The sequence below is a fragment of the Scaptodrosophila lebanonensis genome, unplaced genomic scaffold (genome assembly GCF_003285725.1).
Source record: "Scaptodrosophila lebanonensis strain 11010-0011.00,11010-0021.00 unplaced genomic scaffold, SlebRS2 tig00000043-arrow-pilon, whole genome shotgun sequence".
Taxonomy (NCBI): domain Eukaryota; kingdom Metazoa; phylum Arthropoda; class Insecta; order Diptera; family Drosophilidae; genus Scaptodrosophila; species Scaptodrosophila lebanonensis.
This window is the reverse complement of record NW_022060545.1, coordinates 1,922,215-1,942,752: the sequence shown is the minus strand read 5'-3', so window position 1 is coordinate 1,942,752 and position 20,538 is coordinate 1,922,215. Positions and strand designations below refer to the sequence as shown.

Genomic DNA, 20,538 nt, shown 5'->3' with positions numbered 1-20,538 from the left:
GCACAATGTTAAGTGCAGCTGTTAGGTTAAAAGGCAGCAACGGTTTTGCCTTTCAATTCGTTGCGTTTGCTTTAGTCGCGTTTCAACAGCGGAGCATAACAGTGCGCTGTTTGCCTGCTGCCCGAAATACAAGGCTAAGCTGCTGCGTCGCGAGCAGAAAATCTACAGTTAGTCTGCCAACCGCCTGGACAACATAAAGTGTGTTTTGGTTAAAAATAGCAGAGGAAGAGACAATATTTGTCTCATTCATCGTGTGTGGGGGGTATAGGTACTTATGTACATAGTGTGTGTATTTGTATGTGGTTTTTATGTTGTGCGAAAAAATACATAATCCTAACAAAAAATTAGAAGGTTCCTTGAAAAACGCCGCATCCGCATTCTAAAAAGTGTGTAAAACAAACAAAAAACAAAAGCGCAAGTTTTGTTGTTGCCATAGACAAACAGACAGACTGTCAGGCGACGGTGCTCTCACAGGCTCTCTCGGTCTCGGTTGTCGGTTGCTGTCGACGCGACAGGACGACCAAACGACCAACAGCTCATTCGATTTTTCATGCCGCGTGCATGTGTTCTTGTTGTTGGAGTGTTTCTTTTTTATTTTCCCTATATTTTTTACTATTTTATTTACACATTTTCGGGGTGCGTTTCCTTTCTGCCTTCTTCACACCTGCTATGGATATACTCTGTTGCTGTTGCGCCCACGAAGTTGCGCTGGAAACGGCACAACAGCAAAAACAACAACAATGAAGCTAACAGTAATAGCAACAGCAACAAATATAATAATATAAAGTGTTCGTCTCTTTCTTGTAATTCCCATTTCATGCATATTCTGTATTCTAATGATACAAAAATAGAAAAAAACAAAACATTGCATTTGCACATCACAAATACGCAAAGAAAAAGTGTGCAAAATCGTTTTAAAAAATTAACACAACAACATCAACCCGGCAACAACGGCTAACTGCCTAAGGGACAGCTTTTGATTAGCATGGCACAGCAACCTTTAAAGCTAACACCTACGCCATCTTCAAACTCGAAGCCAACAGCAGCGCTAATAAGTTGGCAGAAGCGTTAGAGGTAAGTACTTGGCACCTACTCTCACCACGACCCCAGCCCCAGACCAAGTCCCAGCCCCAGCCTCACCCATAACCCCAGCCACAGACAGAGAGACACCGCTTTCCTGGAGTGTGTGTATGTGTGTGTACAATATGTTATTAGTGCCATTCTATTAGCGCCATGTGCCGCGTCGTCACTTGCCTTGAAAAGCCAAACAGCTGCTAATGGGGCACATCGGCTCGTGTAAATGTAGCGTTCAAGTTCCCTAGAGGAAGTGTGCTGGTCACAACAATAACAGAAATAAGGGGTGTACGGTGTACACAACAATGTTTATGCGCACATTCTGCTTTCCTTGCCGTGCCTAGGGGTTAAGTTAACAACCGTGCTCTGGGTTGCCAATGGTGTTGTCAGGGCTTTCTTGAACTTGCAAGTAGTATGTGCTCCTCTACTCGTGAACTTAGCATATGGATATATGTACGTGTATATAATATGCATATACCTTCTTACTCAAATGACGAACAAAATATATGTAAGCTTAAAGACCAATTTTCATATTTAATCTCTTAATATCATATTGGTGTCAACTTCAAAATAGGCAAATTTTTAATCATTGAAACTACTTTTGGGAGTTGTAAACCATTCTTTAATGAAATTAAGCTTATACACATTTTTTTTCTAAAATCATCGAAATTCAAATGTTAATGAGCGCCCTCGCGATATTAATGAAACTTTGGTATACTACTTATCGTTGAGAATTCCTACAAGTATAACAAAAAAATGTTCGCTCACAACGTATTAGCACAAGTCAGCATTTTGTCAGCAAATTTTTCCAACTAACCCACATTCTCTGAGCGTGCAGATAACTTGAACTTAAAACAAAAGTATTCTTGCTTTAAACCGTGACTAAAGATTATTCAATTATGAATGCTATAGTATACATATATATATATATATATATATATATATATATATATATATATATATATATATATATATATATATATATATATATATATATATATATATACATTTATATTAGATTAGATTTTCACAATGCTTCTACGTGTTGATAAATAATTCTTATATCCGTTATTTTGTGTGCTTCTGTTTGTATTCAAAACAACTGTTTATATAAGGGTGTTCTTTAAGCTTGGGTTGTAAATAAATAATGTTGTCATATCCGTTAATTTTTTTTAGCCAACCAACTTTCAAATGAATCATCCATCATCGTGAAGACTTGTGTATTATGCATGAGTTCTAAACCTTCATTCCACACATTCAATATTTATGATTGCTGCTTATATGCCAATATCCCCTATACGCGAGTATGACTTCCAACTACGTTTTGTGGTTTGAAATGTTTTTTAGGTTTTTTTTTTTTTTGACTGAATCATTGCCTGTGAAATTATTTGCATAATATTTTATTTTTCCGTACTTCTTTAAAAATTTTGCATATTATCTCCGATATTGAATTTGTTTTTTAATCCCTTTCCCGATTTAAACGTGCCTTTGTTGTCATCAATCTGTCTGTATTACCGCAAGAGCCTAACACAAAGGTAATAAAGTCACCAAAATAGGATTTCATTCTATTAAGTATTTCCATATGTTATAATTAATATATAGTTTTTTCATATATGTTACTAGAAGAGAGGAATAGGAGTTACGCACGTTTATTTTTAAACTTACAATGAAGTTGTCCAGTACCTAAACTCTTTTTAAAATTTCTAAATGGTTTTATTTTACAAATAATTTTAAATTTATTCCTTATAACTATTCTTTTAAAATTGTATGTATTTAGGTATACAAGTATGTTGGGTAAAGTTTCTTACTATACATGACTAAGAATTGTGTACCCTTTTTTTACAGTTATTGTTAAAAGTTGTTTAATATTAATAACTTTTTTCCTACTTGATAGCTGTAACAATATATTTTTCTCTGTTTGGTTAAAACATTTATCACCACCACTTATAATTATATTTCTATTTGCATAGTCAATCGCTTTTAATAAGAGTATACTATATAGCGTATTACAAATTAACATTATTACATAATGAACAATGTTTCACTTACGGCCATCACGAGTAAGTAATGAAAAAACAATTTTGGTGTCGTAAGCGGGCAAAATAAATATAATTCTTTTAACACTTAAATAGACGTAGTCTTATGTTAAGAATTTATTTTTATTCTCTTTGTTCCATATTTATTATTTTTTGAAATGAATATTGTTTCTTATATTTTTTATTATAAACTGTTTGATTTTAAAAAGTATTGTGATTCATTATTGTTGGCTTTAGGAAAAGGCTAGTGAATTTAGTGGCATCTAAAGTTCTATGAAAATAGTTTAATAATTTATTTTTAATAATAATAATTTGATGTGCCTGGCTAAGGTCATTTGTTTTTAAATTATTGTTGACCCAACATGTTGTGGCAAGAAGACAAGGCACACACACGCCCCCATCCCTCTTCCCTCATAGGCTTCAATCAAATTTACATGCTTGTAATCATAATAAAACAAAGGATGCACAGTCGGGGTGAGTGAGAGAATATGCAAATGCTTGGCCTGATGGGTTGGTACACAGGTTGGAAGGTTGGCACATTAGTAGGTTGGTCGTTAGCCTGTCCCCTTGACATGTGCGTGCGTGCGAAATCTGTGAGCAGAAAAATTATTAACAAAGGCTCCCCGAGGTGCGCCAAAGGACTTATGCACACACACACACATAAGCACACAAAAAACACACACACACACGCACACACACAGAGAGAGTAACAACCACATTGGCATATTCTCATCTAGGCACCGCAACAACGTTGCCTTCCCTCCCCCATTGGGAGTAGCGCAGTGCGGCTGTCAAACGTAGCTCTGCCTTTGTTAACGGAATTTAAGCGCAAGTACGAGCACGTGCGTGTGTCGATGTGTGTGAGTGTGTGTGTGTTCTGGTAGCCGAGTAATTTGTGTCGCGCTTTAATTTTTTTACCCCAGCAAGGGGGCCTTTCTACACCCCTTGTCGTGACCAATATGACAATTAAGATTTCGCTCGCTTGTTGTCTTGCTATTATTCGTGGTAAGCTCTTTTCTCATCCGCCTAATTTGTTGGTTTACATATTTAATTCCAATTTAAACAGAAGAAACGACCTTTTTTGAAGCCCACTATCAATTCTTAGGGAAATTTTATCATATATGTAGACACTCTCTGAGAGTTCTTTATTCAGTTAAATTTAATTATTTTTTACGAACAATTTTTGAACAACTGAACATATTGTTCTTTATGTTGATGAATACAGCAAATTTGTTTATCGTTATTTTCTGCCATGAGTTCGTTTGTTCGATCGTTGTTTTATTCTTATACCCTTTATTCGAAGGATGAAAGGGTATACTAGGATGTTAAAAACAGGCAGAAAGAGCCCATGTTATACTTAGTCATGGAAATTTATATGAGCAGCATGTGGGGACATATCGATATAGATTATCAGTTCGTATGAACATCGAGAACTTTTCAACCATAACAGCTAGGGACGCCAAACTAGTCCCATTTTATTTCATTCTTATTTTATTGAACGATGTGTTTTGTATGATACCTCAGGATATTTGGAAGTCTCATCCAAAACGATGTTATCTTTGATTGATCAACTTTAAAATATGGTTATATATCTCTGTATTTTGTAAATGTTATTTATAACTTTATGAAAAAAAAAAAAAAAATTAAAAAAAATAACATAATAAAAAGAATCAAAGACACAACTCTAAACTACAAGTATATGGCTGAGTTGAAAATATATCTTGTGAGTGGAATAAAATGCACGCAAAATCCATAAGCTTAACAAAGAATTTAAGTTTTTTTTGAATATTTATATTCATTTTGAAACCGCAACTACAATAGAAACAACAAATTTGAGAGTGTGGAAAACGTATCATAAAGTACGATAGGGATTAGATATGTTTCCAACTGGATCATACGAGTGCCTTGAAAGCTATAGGAAAATATAAATCAAAATAAGCATACAAGATCTGTTCCATATATTTGAAGTGCATAAATTTCTACGAAATTAAATTGTTCAATGTTCTATATTTAAATTTTGGAAATGCTTATCTGGGCTTTTAGAGTAGATGCTTGTTGAATGTATATTATATTATTGTTTGCCCGAAATGCAGCACTCTACACGAATTATGTCGAGCGTCCTGCATTCCGGGCTTTGGGCGGATCCCCAAATGCAGACATCTCAAACATTCTCGCAATTTGGACGTCGCTGTCATAAAGTTGTCAAATGCAAGCCAAGAAGCTTGCTATTTTCCTTTTAAGTGCAGGCATAAGCTCAACAAAACCGACAGCAACAACTATAAGTAAAGCGAACTAGCCCCTGGCAGCGAAATATTAGTTAGACAGTAGTTGTATGTATCTTAAGCTAGAGATTGTCATTTGATAAGAACCGAAAATATTGTATTTTATTCGCCAGCCAGAAATGCGAATCGGACTGAACATGACAGAATGATGCTGAAAATTTGTACTTTTCAAAATACCATCAAGAAACGACTAGCTTTTGCATTAGCAAATGATTCAAGAAGGGTTGTTGTTGAAATTGAAATATTGCACTCAGTTTATGTTTGGTAATTTATTGCGTTGAATACGTAATTGATTGTCTAAGTTAACTATGCAAATTTTGATATAAACATAGCTATAAATTAATCACAACTAATTGGCTATTTATTATTTGATTAAAGAACAACCTTTGTTTTATTTCCGCGCAGTTTAAAGCTACGTTATATTTTCACAGACAACTGGTTTTTATTTGGATGCAACTTGTGCAAAAAAAAAAAAATCAGTTTCATTAAAATATGAATAAGAGAAGTAGGAATTGCACATCTGTTGTTCTTTAATCACGTACATACTATAACCACAATTTAATTGTATTCGTAACAAAAGTACAGCTCTCTCTTTGTTCTTTAACTACTGTACTTACTGTAGTTTATTAAACCTAAGGCTTTGGTCAGACTGGCAAATAATTTGCATGCTATTTGTCGAGTGTCACAAGCATGCCATGATTATAATGTTACTTCAATGATTACATTCTATAGTGAATGTATTGTTTTTTTTTTTTGGTAAAACAAACAAATTTCGGGATTACTATTCAAAGCCTACTCGCAAAATAACGAAAATCTGTGTGCAAACAGATAAACTTAAGAATTTTCGATTCAATTACAGGGAAAAAAGGACAGTCAACTTATTGGGAACGATTCCAGCTCTAAAGTGCACGAACTTATTTATTAATAATAATCGAAAATAAAGCATTTGGTAATTATAGTCTTATTCAAGCAAGCCATTAAACTGTGATTAAAATAGTTTTACTAGTTTTAGTATCAAGTCCTGTTTCGTTTAATTGTTAAACGAAATTTTATTCAGAGAATTGTTTTCTTAAAGTTAGTTTACCTTTACTTTTTGTTATTATTATGTTTTTTATGCTTGGATTGTTCTTGAAAATTAGCATAAGTACGAATGTACTGTTCTGAATTTGAATTGTGTTTTATTTACAGCCAATTACTGGAAATAGTTTACATGCCCTTTCCTCGAAATAGGCAGCGCCATTTGGCTGAATGAAAACAGTTTTAACTTTTAAAGGGTAAGGAAAAGGGGAAACGTTGGAACTCGGCTTTGGTTTTCAAATCGATTTCCTAAGGCATTAGATTGAAATACACTCGTATTTATATATAAGTACAAGGAAGAGTCCTGGATTAAAGAATGCAAATTTTTTCTACCTGTGTATTCTCGTAAACATATACTATATACACATATATACATATGTACGTGTATATGCGTCTGTAGTTCGGTGGCCAACGTAAGCCGTAACGTTTACCAAGCCAGTGACGACCGACTGCGTAAACAGAGAACAGCAACAGCAATAACAACAACAGCTAAAACAACATAAGCAGGAGCAGCAGTAAGAAGAGCAGCGAGCAGGAAAAGGACTTCAGCCAAATTGACAAACATGACACAAAAACAAACGCTCGGCTGACTTGCAATTTGGCTGCGAACCGAAGAGAGACAGAGTGTAAGAGAGTTGGTGGGTCGGTTGGTTGGTTGGTTGGCTGGTTGGTTGGTTGGTTGGTCTAATAGACAGACCCACATTGCTTGAGGCGTCGTCTGCACCAATAGCAATTAAATTTTTAAAATGCCATTGCGAAAGCAATTCCGTGCGGTAGTTTAAATTAAAAATGCCAACTGTGCGCTAGCAAGGACAACGAAAGAGAGAACGAGAAATTCATTGTATAGAACTAGAACGACAACGGCAATATTTTCACAAATAAACATAAATTGAATTTGTTGCCAAGAGTTGGACTGTCTTTTGGCCAAAACTCTATTGGTCGTTGTCTGGCGAGCGAGTGCAGCCGGAAGAGCAACAGCAATAGCAACAATGGGCCAACAAACTTAAAGCATAGGCAAAAAAGTTTGTGGTCGGCCGGCGCCATGTGTGCCGACGCCTGACTGACTACACACACTCAGTATACTCGTATGTATATTTTTTGTTCAAAAACTAATGTCATCCTGTTGCCAAGTTGGTCCGCTGGTTTCCTTTGTTTTGCTTGCTACTTTCGTATCCAGCCGGCCAAGAAAATCATGCTAGTAGTCGGTTGGCAATTTGTCTGCTGCGTCATCATCGTCCAGTGTCAGCTGTTGTTGGCCATTCTCGGACCATGGCTTCACTTCTGGGCCAAAAAACAAAACTCGAGCTGACTCTTGGACGCCATTCAACTATGCATGTGTCTGCCTGTCTGTGCAACACTTGAACTTGTTTCGATTCCCCCAGACTGTTATTTCGTTGCCTGCATTCCAATTTCCTGCAATTTCGTTGTCGTATGTTCTGTCTTGTTCCTGACTTTGTTTTGTTATCTAATTTAATTGCCAATTTTGGACAATATTTCACTTTCCTCACTTGGCTGCCAGCCATGAACTTCGTTGTGTCAAAAAATTCATTTGGCAGACGCATTCGAATGCGATTATCTGAATGTTTGCAAAACGAAATTGAAATTTCTTCCTAAGCGTACAAGTATGTGTGCTAAGTACTTCCCCATTTGCGAATCGAATAATGAACTGAGATACTGTCTATGTGGGAGAAACAAAATTTGATTGGCGATCAAAGGATGGTTTCAGTGTTTGGTAAGCTATTGGTGATTGCATCAAGATAATGGGTGGATACAATCATATCCGCTTTGTTGGATAATCAGAAAGCTCTTCAAGAAGCTGAAAAAGATAATCAGAGTGACGGTAGTTGTCCTCCACAATAGTATACTCAGCTAGGTATGGGTAGAATAGCATAAGTGATGAATAACTACTTAATCGAACCATAGCCTCATTCTAAATGCCAATTATATGTTAATTTCTTCATATTACACTAACTAAGCACTTCCTTCAAATCTTGAACTTGTTTTTCTCAAAGCTATATCTATATAAAAAAATTATATTGTTCTTTCTAATCTTGTGGCTCAAATAGTTTGATATCAGGGCGTATGTATACTAAATTCTTGAAAACGAATTCTGGTATTAAAATCCAACATTGTCGCAATCAAGCCATAAATTAACTATCACATGACTTAATCACAAAAATGCTCATTCCGTCCAAAATAGTATCGATTATTTACCTATAAAAAGTGCTGCTGTTATCAAGTTGTTTTATTGGTACTTGTTGTGAAATATGTTACGATTATTGGCAATTGTTGGGCCAAATTTGTGGAAATGGGGCACACCCAAAAATATTAAAACACAACTGCAAACTTTCATAAACTTTCTTTGTTCAAAGTGAAACTTGTATGTTCTTGATAAGGTTATTCATTCGTAATGTTATCCTATTTATAGATCTATACTATACATGTATATTTTTCACTTGGAAACAGTCGTGATGTTTAAATAGTGACCCAAGCCAATATCTACTACACTTAAACTTGAAGAAATCAAACGTTTTAGACTCAATTTAATATCTAAATATATGTCAAATTTTCTTCAGACATGTAATGCTAAAGGGGCTGATAAGCGATAGGCGTTAGTTTTGTGGAATCAAAACAAGGTTTTTAATAATCTCTGATAGCAGAAATACAAATATCCATAAAAAATAGCAGACTTACTTATGTGTTTAGTAACCTAATTAGTAAACTTAAATATTTCTTAATTTTATTTCCTAAAGATATAAAAAATTTCAAAAAGAAAAGGTGTTATTATTTTTAAAAATCATTTGTAAGTGAAATTCAATTAAATCGATAAAAAAAATACCGCCCATTAAATTTTTTAAAGGCACTTTTAAACACATTTGTCTCGAGACAAGCACGCTCACTTTTAAAAAAATTGTAGTATTTTTTGTGAATCATTTGTATGTACTTGTATAATTTAAATAAATCAATAAAAAAAATACTGCCCATTAAACATTTTTAAAGGCACTTTTGAACACATTTGTCACGAGACAAGCACGCTCAATAGACTCGTACATATTTTTATGATCCTAAAATATACTGCAATATATGTAAGGTCATCAGCACATATCAGGCGAGTTTTCCTATTGCTGGTAAAGATAAGCCGTGCGGATCTAAGTTTCCGTTTCAGTCCATTGTTCTAAACTGCGTACTAAACTGGTATGCCGAAAACAAAAACTACAACTACAACTTTACCCGGCGACAGCAGAAACAACAGAAACCTCAACAAACATACTAATTCATGATAAATTTATAGTTATCGCAAATGCCCAGCCGAAGAGTCGGCCACAACTCAGCAAGAACGCAGACTGGCGGCGGCCGCGTTCATGTAAAAAAAAAAATAATGCGAACACACCCATAAGATATGTACTTATCTGCATATAAGTTTATGGTTGAATTTCGACTTATCGGCTGTGAGACATTTGTTATACCCTGTATCCAAAGGGTGAAAGGGAATACTAGTTTTGTGCGAATGTGGAGGCGTGGCAAACCCCACAAAGTATATATATTCTTGATCAGGATGAGAAGACGGGTCGATATAGCCATGTCCGTCTGTCCGTCCGTCCGTCCGTCCGTCTGTATGAACGCAAGGATCTCAGCAAGTATAAGAGCTAGAATAACCAAACTTGGTATACAGATTCTCCTGAGCCCGAGAAAGGAGTTTGTTCATTTTTCCCGATTAATTAATTAAATTAATTAAATTAAATCAATTAATTAATTAAATTAAATTAATTTATTTTTTTGTGGGGTGGTACAGGGTATTTAAGAGTTGAGCCTGCTCGACTTTAGCATTCCTTTCTTGTTTTTAAATTGCCGCTGTAAGTTGTATTACTTAGCTGTTCTTATTTGTACAGAAATTTTGTTTTGAGAAATTTATGTTTTATTTGATTGCAACAAAGTGCACATAAAATATAATATAGTGACTAGCTCGCAATAGGGCTAGGGCTAGTCAATAGTACTGAACTTTCATTCTCGAACAAGTAGTATGTACATACGAGTATTTACTGCCCAATTAGCGCATATGCTGAGTCGTCACCTCGTTTTGAAAACTTGAGGTCTTGAATTTCCGCAATTCTGCTGTTTATTGCAATAAAATGTTTCTCACTCGCCGAGTTTTTGTTGTTATTAACAAATTGTATTATACCTATGATAATTAATATAAGCAGCATGGTTATCGTAAAGTGCTATTTAAAAATCGGGTATGATCCACCTTTAACCCTTAATTTTAAATTTAATTATAGTATATGGTTTGTGTTAATCATTTTGTTTTAAACAACAATAATACCTTTTGAATATTTGTAGTAAGTTTTTAAATGCTCGAAAACGTTGTTAAACAATATTGTAACATATATGTATATTGCAAATTATTTTTTTGATTTAATGATCAATCGATTAACTTCTTCCCTAAGATAGATATTGTAAAGCATGATTGATCCGATGTCAGCTATATACAATAATGAGGCTACTTTATATATGATTTCAAATGAACTTGCTCTGCGTATGGATTAGACAAGTCTACCAGTATATACATATGTATATATACATATACCTGTTGCGATTCAAAATTTCTTGTTCATTGAGATGGTCATTCGGTTATGGCTATATCGATTCGTCGCGACATGCTGATTATATTTATACTCTCGTGTTTATTTACCTACAACATTGGATTATCACGCTTCTTTCTGTCTGTTATATATATATGTTATATACGCTTCCACACTTCCAAATAACAAAAATGATTGTAAATTAATTAAAATATCCCACTTCTTCACAATACATGTATCTAAAAACTGAATAGTATTGTTAATGTCAGCTGCTGGGGATTTTAAACAAACAAAATATATGTATCTCATATACATAGCTCGCACATACTGATTCTGAACACCATTTTAAAATGTTTGTCAAAGAAAGTGTAACAAAGTTCAATGAATCATCTTTTTCGCAGTGTACTGATAACCGCAGCTATCGATAGATTGTGATAATATATAATCACAGATAGGTAGGTAGGTCGTGTAATATCACGTGTCATAAATATATGGAAGAGAGCGCAATAACCGAACAATCGTAGCTATAAATTCGTGTATTTGTATTCTTTTTTAAAATCTCAATAATCCCCCCAAAGATATGATAAAGATAGATTTAAAAATTAGATGTGATTCACACTGGAACTTCGAACAAAAGAAAGGCAAGAATATTCGCTTCGATGACAGCATTAACGATTTTCTTTCAACTGTTGCATTTGTCAAATACTTATATATGTATATAGAAGCGCGTTGTTGCTGTTGTGGCTCAGGCACAGGACACACCCATCGAATTGGGGCGCAACAGTTGCCCCATCGCCGAACCCTACGGGGTGGCTGGCTAGCCAAGGTGTGCGTGCATTCGATTGATGATAGGCGTAGCTTTTTGGGGAACTCTTTCAAAGATACTCACGTAACTAATTATGTACAATGGCTGTATTTATTGTTCTTTTGTTTACAAAAATACATTTTAGGTAACCTATAAAACGAATGAATAGTCAGACTATTATCAAAATGTGATGATTTGTTTTTATTTAAGATAATTATCCTTAAGCTGTTATTGCTAGTATAAGTTGCAGATGCGCTCATTCTAATTGATATTTCATTATCTGTACCCAAAATCGAACAAATAATGCCTACAACTTTGAGTTGATTCCCTCCTAATTAAATCATAGATATACTTTTAAGTCTAGAATGTCGTTCCATTGTATTGTGCCACAGTTGTGGAAATGCTTAGTCCCTAATGACGGCGGTAGGGCCCTACCCACTTAACTGCCACAGTCATCAGCAGGCGGTCGTAAAGTGTTATACACTAATTTGTTGCCATAAATTTTATGGAACTGTCGTCGTTACGACTATGTTGTGGTCTAAATGCCACTATCATTTAGCCATTTGACTATGCACATTTTGGGTACATTATTGCTTTATTGGAAATAGGTTTCAGCATTTAAATGAGTGTCCAATGTGGCAAAAATCTGCTATAGAATATTGTGCCCATAAATCAAAACAATGTTCATTTATAAACCGTCCATATACATTACATATACTAGTACTTATATTGAGGTTTAGCTTCTAATTTTGTTGTGGTACATATTAATAGCACTAATTGTAAGTGTCTTTGAAGGACTGACTAAATTCTAGTCATAATTCAAATGATTTTGAATGCATAAAGCTTAGGTTCCAAATTGTTTTACGATTAAATTTTATGGTTCGTTACATATTTAATAGCAAAGCCATTATATTTAAAGAGTAGGCAGGCTTAAAGAAAATTACCAATTTGATCTTTTCTAATAGCTGAAGTCCAACTTCTATTATGGTTTTCTTCTGCTTATCTTATCAGTCTTATTCAGGCGATTCGTTTCATCCAATACATTTGTATAAGTTTCAAATTAACGAAACTGCTTTTAAGGCTATTCATGATGATAAGAGACTGATTCATTATCGCTCGAAATTACTTCAATAAGGGTGCGTTGGCGATATTCTCTGTTCTGATTGTTGATGCCGCTTTATGATTTTTCATATGACCGTTTAAAAAAGATTCTTTTAAAATCTCTTTCTACACTATCCTGCAATAAAGGACTAATGGCAACAACTGCCTCTGCAGCTCTAAAAGAAAACAAGTACGAAATATGTTTGGAATCTGGAACATATTTAGTTAAATGTCTTGTTTTCATTCAATTATGTAATGATTACATTGAAGACGCCGTTGTGCTTATTATTTGATTAGTATTTAAATTTATTCCAAATATATTTCAAATACCTTTGTTTGTGGAACTAAACTTGTTAGTGAACTCTTAATATAAACTGCAATCTACCCTTCAATTGATATACAAAATAAGTTTGGAATCTGGCAGATATTTATTTAAATTACATTGAAGACGCCTTTGTGGTTATTATTTGATTAGTATTTAAATTAATCCCAAATATATTTTACATTTGTTTATGGAACTAAACTTGTTAGTGAACTCCTAATATAAACTTTCCTTCAATTGATAAAGTATGTAGAACATAATTTTAAAAAGTTACAACATTTATTACAAGTTCAACTAAAGCGGTGCTACATTTATTTCCTTCGCTATACTATAACTCACATGACCAAGGAGGCATTAAACGAGATCGAGGCACTCGCCTTGCTTTCAGCTCGAATCCATTAAATTTGAAATATGATTTGCAAGCTTCTCTACCAAACCGAGACCAATTCAAGTCGCACACAAGCGAAATGAGGCGAATGAGGCGAATGGGGCGAATGGTGTTGTCGCAGACGGCGCCTCTGGAAATCCCCGTTTTCATTTAGACAAATGCAATAAGTTCGCCTGCCAAGCCCCTAGGCTGCCACACAAATCATGCAAAGAGTTCGTTCCCCCACATGACACTTGGTTTCACTTTTGCTCTTGGGGCCAACTTGACGGCTTGCCCTCTCAGTACGTGCCTAACGCGCCAAATATTATGCAATTGTTTTTTTCGCCCACACACGCGCTCTTTCATGACGACTGGATGTCTCGAAACAGTGGGACATTTCATTCTATGTATTAAGATGTCGCGCCAGTCTGTCAACGCGTTCTGGCGTCACGATTATGAATTGTATGTACTATATATTGAATAGTGAGCATCAAACGCAGAAGGACTTTTTAGTTGGCTGCCTGGGGCAGGCTACTAAAATAGACAAACGTTTCAAGAGGACTACCATTATCGCCATTCGCTTGTCTAGAGCGGACCTAAACTTACATCATTGCACAATGGGACATAACAATGTTTTTAGATTTAATGTCATTTCCTATTTTATAATAATGATACAAAGACATGCTTCTTTTAGCCATAAAATGCTATAGCGTAGCTTGTTGTGTGGTTGCTTATTTTTATTGAAATAATGTAAAATTATTATTCATTTTCGTTTCTATAGCATATGCTGAAGTATGTGCTGTCTGTTCTAAGACTCTGTTTTGTTCATATCTGTCATCAATCTGTCTGTCAATAAAACGAATTGTAATAGACGATTATAAGTCAGTGATATAGTATGCTGATGAAACGCGTAATCAAATACCTAATTAATCTGATATGATGAGAATATGTTTAAATAATTATTATTATTATATTATTTTTATAATTTACTGAAAGGTATTTGTATTTTCTGTATTTTTTTAAGAAGATCCTATGATGTCTCATTCTTATGATATGTGTATATGAGAGACCCAGTCCCGTGTCTTCTTTCGAAATATTTAGTAAAAATATACAAGTTTTGCAAAGTTAGGAGTAAGTGAAAAAGTGTACTTAAAATTTGTTCGTGTTAGTATTCGCTTTTATTCGAATACTTCTGGCTTGGATTTGTTACCATATTTGACATTTCATTTAGATATTATCAGTGAGATCCATAAGAGTTAAGCATTGGGCGCTTCCACCGGGTAATTATCGATTAGGAATTACTGATTTACGAGAGACTTATCATCATTCGGTAATCATTAATCATTTTTTTTTTTTTTTGCAATAAGTAATTGCCAGATAGAACATTAGCAGATAACATTAGAAATATACAATTATAGATATTTGTATATCGGATGTTATGTGAGATACATATGTTTTCCACTGTCTAGCACAATTGCCACCACCTACTGTGTACAGTATAGTGCTATATACCCGCACATTTCCATTCAAGGACATTGATGGCGCACCGCTAGAAATAGGCATCCGGGTCTCGAGTGCAACACTGGAGCGCTGCCTCCTTTGCAACCGTACCATTGGGGTCTACGCGGGGGCTTTGGCTGCGACTCCATTACTGATACTTTGCCAGCACTTTGCACCCACTTGTGGTATTTGGTTTTACACTCTGCAATGCGGCGCCACAGTCCATTGTTGTTGTTGTTGTTGTTTATGTGTTTATATGTCTGCCCTGCCTTCCTGCGTTTTGTCGCAATTTTGCTGTCTGTGGCTGGTGGACGAGGCTGTGGCCGTAGAATTGTGATGTAAATGGGTTAAGTTCTGACATTAAATTGTATTTAAAATGATTTTGCATGTTTTTTTCTTTACCTAGTTCTCGTTGTTAGGTATTCACAAAATGAGATTTTCAGTTTTATTTGTGTTTTCTCATATATAGTACCAGCTATCATGCATCTGTATACATATTTATTTGCGTATCTTTATTAAATTTCAGCTACAATATTTCAAATGTTTGTTGACTGTTCTGTCAAAGAGATTTTCCACATTTGATGTGAATTATTATTATTTTTGTATGTATTGCGGTTTGAAATTCAAATTTCTTCAATTGAAAACATGTAAAGCGTCATAAATATTACGATTAGAGAAAACGCAATTTAAATGTAAAACTTCAATATGATTTAGGTAGTACCACTTGTTTATAAGTTAAGTTACCGCTAGAGCTTTCGTAGCTGCTCCAAAAGTTGAAAATGGAATATGTATCACTACTGTTATCCTACTATCATGGCATAGTTTGGCAATCCATTCAGGCGATGAGAGTTGACCGCATTTTATTTCAAAAATGTGTTATTTTGCAGTCCACACAAAGCTCGACCAGTTTTAATTTACTTTAAAAATTGAATTTTTTTGTGCAATGGCCATCAAAATCTTTATCGCGTATTTTCCCAATTCATATTTATCAATAAACCCAAAAATATTCAATTTATGATTTATGAGCATGCTAACGAGCAAAAATATACATAATGTGCGTCGATTATCTTTTCTCTCAAGTACTTCTTCTTTTGTCTTGGGAATTTTTTTTGGCAATTAACGCAACGCCCGATAAGAGTACGTTTACTTTGGAAATTGGTAACCACTGTCAGTTAAAAAATGTGTATTGCGTTTTTCGCAATCCATATTAATCAAAAGATAAACAAAAATGGTATGATAGAGTCGAGCAGGTTCAATTCTTGAGGAGTACCCACTCAAAAAACAAATTAAAATTGTTTTAAATAACTTTTTGTCACTGTCATTTTATCAATCTCTGATACTTATAAGAGTGTGTCAAGCATAAATCTGTGGTGTCTAAACAGATAATATTGCTGATATGTTTTCGGTTAGGATTTGTCTATCTTGCCTTCTAGTTTATACCGTATACCTTATACCTTCTAGTTTATTCCAATGCCCTTTTCAAGCTAATCACAAGCTTCGATTATGTTAGATTTAATTCTTAATTATTGTCGGAAATAATTAGATATTCAAGTATAGTACAAATTGTCTTTTTGTGGAAAAAATAAAACGACCACGTTTTTTATGTGCACAACTTTATTCATTTGACTGTGTCCGTGGTTGCGCAGTTTTATGAACTTGATGTTCAATTTTTTTCTAGACTTTATGATTGCCACAAATTTTCTGCTACTCTTATTGTTCAGCAAACTTATTGCTTGATTTATATGGCACAAACAAACAGACTGCATAAACAAACATGACCGGGAAATACTCCTTCTTACCACCGTATACATATTTTTTTTGAAATCATACGCCATGTTGCACAATTGCGAGTCGTGTAAATATTGCATAAATTACGGGGCACATTGTACTTTTAATGATGTTAAATTAAGAGCGGCGATATAACAATAAAAACTGGGTAAAAAATTAGAGCGACCAATGAAGCATGAATGAAATGAAGTCTGAAAATTTGCATTTACGCTCATTCGGTACTTTGGGGGATGAACCGAAAAGTTTTTTTTGGCAGTTTTTTTTTTGTGTTTTACGGTTACCGAAGTAACTAAAATACATACATATATCAAATCAAGGTTGAAAAATATTTAGCTTAGCTGATTTTTAATGCCGATTTTTTGTTGTGCATACTTACATATGAATATAAAATTCCCCTAACCAATCGAATTTGTTTTTACACATAAATAATATTGTAGTTGTATAGACTTTTTTAATTTTTACTTTATAAGTCTTCTCTTTAAATAAATAATCTTGTTGAGAAGCACCATTTTAATTTTAATATTCTGTTTTGTTCATCTATGATGTTCTAAAGAAAATGTTCTAAAGAAAAATTCTAAAGAATTAGTTTTTTGGTTTTATACTTTTTTTATTTAACAGAATTGAATAATAATAATTCCTCTCTCTTGCTTTACCTCAATTCATAAATTTAAATTTTGTAGGTAAACAAATATGGCCAATTACTCAAGATTGTCTTCAGTACTGAACTGTAGGCTAAATTACTATATAATCGAAATATTCGATTCGATATTAAGATATTAGACTTGGCGCCATTTTTGTCCGTGCACATTTGTGTATATATTTTACAACGAAGCACATGAAACTTTTATTCATTCAAAAAATATAGAATGTAAATAAGTCATAGATATGGCCATTCCTATATGTACAAAAGAATATGTATGGTGTCCGTTTGGTGTTGGAAGATAAATGCGTATGAATACATTTCTCAGATGGTTGCAGTTGCGTTTTATATGCGCAGTATCGTTTCTCGGTCGTAAGGAAACAATATTACCATATAAAGTTATGCGCCAACACATGCAAATCGTGGCAAAAATGGCGCCCAACTTTAGCAGCGTCATGCAATTGAAGCAAATTTCAAAATGGCCAATGAACTTTCGTATCGGATGTGGATCGGGATGGGTATGGGGATGGGGATGGGGATGGCGGAGCAGAATGTAAATGTAAATGGTTTTTAAAATGGTTAAGCACGCGAACAGCTGCTGCCGCGCCTTTTAATAATTGGAAATGTCTGCAACAACTATAATAAGTACAACAACAGCAACAAAAGTAATAACAACAACAAGAACTATAAGTATACTAACAAACATATATGCAAACAACGGCAACTTCCGCTTGTTTCTCTTTCTCTCCGATTTTGGCATACGCGGCAAGTTTCGCTTCAACCGTCGAGTTAACAAGTTTGCAGAAATGGAGCGGGACGCGGGTTGTAGGAGGGTAGTGGTTTGAAAATTGCAATCTAAGCGGATAATGGGCAGCTCTGTGAGCACTGCGGATACTACGAACTCGATTAGCTTAAAGTGCATGCCTTAATTAGCGTTCACTTTAAGGGCAATTCTTGGTCATTTGCGTTTAGCGCTGAACACGCCCCAATTATAATGAACCACAATATCTGTATACATGTTCCGACAATGTAAATGCATTTTTCAAATTACGAAGGCGTGTGTACGTGTGTTTGTCAGTATCTAACAGATACAAAAACACCATTTCTCTGCACTCAATCATGCGGCAGCTTTTTCGATAACGACAGACATGTTGGAGTTTGTTCGCCAGCTGTTCGTCACTTATTGTTATTGTTGTTGGCTTTTTTCGTTTACTGTTGTTGTTTTCGGTTTTATCATTGACGTTCGACATTCTGTAAACATTCATGGACAAGGCCTATCAGCACATGCTATAATATTTAAATAATTAAGTTCATAACGAAGGCAGATTTCAATAACAAAGCCCCAAAACATTTTTTCATTATCTATGTATGTACATGAGTCAAAGTACATTTGGATGAGTGGCAGGTTATTGATAAACTTTTTAAAAAAAATTAACATAGTTCTCGATTTCAGAGTTAATTCAAAATGCTGGGATAACACTGTTATATCTTAATGCGATATCCGTATTCTCGTAGATTTAAGCAAACAGATGTATAATACGATAATTATTTTTGCGGTTGATGGCAGTTGGAATGGGCTTTGATTTCTTCTTTCCGTTGCAAAAATATTTGGGAACTATGATCTTCTTACGATTTAAGGAAAATACATTGAGAACAAGAGTAATTTAAAAGTCTTCATGTTTAAGAGCTTGAATGCCAAAGACTATTTTCCATAGTAGTTCCGATCAACTTTATATTTCAACCAATTATTAAAATGTAAAATAACATTCATTTTGTTTTTTTTTTTTAATATGTTGCGAATTGGCCTGCAGATTTGGCCATAACACGACAATTTAAAATTGTTTTTATATATGTATGAGAGCACTCTTAGAATTCTAAGCCGATTCGAATCGTATCACATTATGCGATTTCTGAATAAAATGTTTGCAGAGGAAAATTAGGCAGCGCTGCTGAACTTTTGTAAAGAAGAAAAAATGGTATCTCGTTAAACTAAAAATAATATTATTCTTAAGACGCAAAAATTAAATTCGTGCATCTCCAGTTTAACTCTGAAAACAAATATTTAAAAGGTTAATCAAGATAGTTCTTCTTTTCATTATTTTTATTGGAAATGAAAACGCAATTCGTAATTAAAATATAATGTGTAAATATCTACATATTTGTGAACTCGGCTTAAGCTTTATTTTTGATGTGAATTGAAACATATTTCATTTTATTAAAAAACCACACTTTACTTTGTGGAAAGGAAAGGATTGCTTATCTCAGTACCGAATTGATTATAATCGGCTGATTAGACGAAACTATTAAACGCTTATCACCAATTGTCATCTCTCAGCGTCAGTAGAACAATGTTTGGAAACAAAATATTTATATATTTATTACGAAATTCCCTATCATATTCGTACATATGTACATACATATTATCTCACACTTCTACACGAAGCGACGGATGGGCCTTACATACCAGCAAAGAAATTTAATATCACTCTTTTCTCCATTTCAGGTTCCTTTCCGTGCCTCAAAGTGCCGGAGAAATGCAGCAAAAATAGTTTGCAGTAAAAGCAAAGGTAGAATACTCTTTTAAATAAAACAAAAAAGAAAAAGAATAAAAAATCGCCGACTCCAACAGAAAAGAATGCTTGCAAAGTTGTTGTTGTGTCTTTTTCGTGTTGTTGGAGTGATAGCGTAATGCCCAATAATGATATTACAAAAATGTGTACCGAAAATTTCAGGCTCCATTGCGTGGTCGGCAACTTTGTGTTCCCCCTCTCTTCCATTTTCCTCGCAGTGGCCCACAGAGCGTAAAACAATCGGAAAAGTAACCCCACTTACACACAAACACACACAAACACATAGACACACACACGCTCTCTCTCTCTCTCTCCCACACACTCACACAAACACAATTATACAAATACAGTAAAACAAAAGGAGCAGAAAAGGAAACAAAGTTAAAAAGCAAAGCA

The 20,538-nt window shown here is 34.4% G+C and overlaps 1 long non-coding RNA gene across 3 annotated transcripts; it reads left to right on the top strand.

Moving 5' to 3' along the window:
* The first annotated feature begins 87 nt into the window (after positions 1–87).
* LOC115622995 lies at positions 88–20,513 on the top strand. Of its 3 annotated transcripts, none has more exons than XR_003995367.1 (4): positions 88–167; positions 852–1,074; positions 20,076–20,139; positions 20,305–20,513. It is a non-coding gene; the product is annotated as an uncharacterized LOC115622995 (long non-coding RNA). The 3 variants fall into 3 exon arrangements; XR_003995365.1 differs by having other exon boundaries at positions 97–268; XR_003995366.1 differs by having other exon boundaries at positions 103–198.
* The last annotated feature ends 25 nt before the right edge of the window (positions 20,514–20,538 follow it).